A 2,098-nucleotide genomic window follows, 5' to 3' on the forward strand; every position below is an offset into this window, starting at 1 on the left:
GGAGGTGAAGGTGAATTCCAAGTTGAAGGGGATCAGTCCCAACTCGACTAGGAACACACAACACAAAGTACATGCACAACTTCTGGTGAAGCAGTCCACTCGGATTCGACAGTCGCATCATACAAGGTAAGATAACACATACAACACTCATAGATCAGTTTGAGACGAGTGTGACGGTTGTTATGGCAAGGTTCAAGTGAAAGGTCTGTCTGATGTTCGTAAGAGCAGTCGACATGGACGGTGACAACATTAACAACATATGCAACACATTAACATCAAGATTCATATAATTGCATGTGAATCAGTTCATACACAAGTACGTAAGTTAAACAACATATATCATTAAAGCAACTGAAGCTGTCCCACGAAAATAACAACATATGCATGAAAATGTGTTGGCTCTTATTATATAAAGAAGTATAAGTCACAATCATACAATACATCCATGTAAACTTGCTAGCCCCAATAGTGGAACGTTAGAGCCACATCCGCCTACTCCTCCAAAGAGATGTACTAGCTCCGTGCAGTGGAGAAGCCAACACATGTTACAATACTGTCCAAGCCTTCTTCAAGATAGTCTTAGTAGAAGCTTGGCTGACCAAAAGCCCTTACAATGAGTTATGAGGGACTATTTATAATAAAAGGGTGGGGTGACCCTTGACATTCGCCTTTGTGACAATTCAACTAACCTCATGACTCTTCACCTACTCATGACTGTTACGTCCAACTATTGACACTTGAATTACACATGACATAACTCAAAGTTACAATGCACATGTACTCATGTGAGATAACATGGCTTGACCAAGCCAAGCAAGACATCACTGACACTCAGTCCACTATGGTGAGACCAACTCTTTGACATGCTTGTGATGGTGAAGGTGGTGAGTTGATGCCAAGCTTGGTCATTCGTGATGGTGTGCATGCACCTCATGGTGACATATTGCTCAAGAAAACTATTGCCTCCATTGCAACCGATGCATTGGTTCGGCCCCTTCATCCAACTTGTCTGCTATCATGCACATGGTCTTCTTGGGTGCGACTGAACTGGGAACACACTAATGCATAGTGTCTGTGTTGATCTTCAAGTGTGTGCTAGTGGTCATGCACATCAACTTGCCGAAGTACATGTTCAACTCTAGTTGGAGTTTCTCCTTGTCTTCGCCTTGGTGAGTGTGTTGAATGGGTTGGATTGCATGCGTGCACACAATAGCATGTGTGCTGCTGAATCCCTTGCATGCGATCAACACTACTGCTCACCATGTCTACTCCTTGCCACCTGCTAGGATGGATCTTTAACTTGTACGGGCACAGTTTCATCCGTATGTGCATGTTTTGCCCACTGTTGTTCCTATTCCTGCTACACCTCACTTGTCCATCTATGCAGCTTCATGTTCTTCCTTGAGTTGCTGCTTCAGCACATGCAATTCCTTCTTTGTTCTATTTTCTACCTTCATGCGATCTTCATGTCACGCCGTCACTTCATAGCCGAAGTCTCCAAAGTTGCTTTCATCATCAATGGAACTGCTTGAGCTTGCAACCTTGTTCCACATCCGTGTTGTCAACAACCATCCTCTTGCATTTGTTGCATTTGGTATGCTGTCTTCAGTTGTTGTTCATGATGCTGCTCGCTGTGATGCTGCTATTGGCATATCTTGATGTCCTTGTCTATGAACAACTTAATATCTTTGTGGGTAGGCAAGTCCATGGACACTTGATCGAATGCATCCCCAAGTGTGCTCTGAATGGTGTCTTCATCTCTGCTCTCCTGGAAACCATTGTACTTGTACTACTGAGAGGCAGATGAACACATGGGATACTTGGAGACATGGCAACACTCATGGCAAGCAATCTGTCAGTTGAAAACCAAAATGAACATGAAAACTGACTTGCAACATACCTGGGTGCATGATCATGAAGGTTGTGCAATTTTGGCCGGGAGGTCGGGAGACCGGCTACCAAGACTACACAAGGGACAATTTGGGATGTTGGGAGACTGGCTGATTGCTAGAACTAAGCAATGCACAATCCAGTCTAGCTGTTGACTGCTGGCCTAGGGATAGATTTGTGCAATTTCTTGGGCCAAGCAGCCACTTTC

The sequence above is a fragment of the Pinus tabuliformis genome, chromosome 7 (assembly GCF_031772625.1).
Source record: "Pinus tabuliformis cultivar Carrire ecotype Pingquan chromosome 7, CPIR1, whole genome shotgun sequence".
NCBI classification, from domain to species: Eukaryota; Viridiplantae; Streptophyta; class Pinopsida; order Pinales; family Pinaceae; genus Pinus; species Pinus tabuliformis.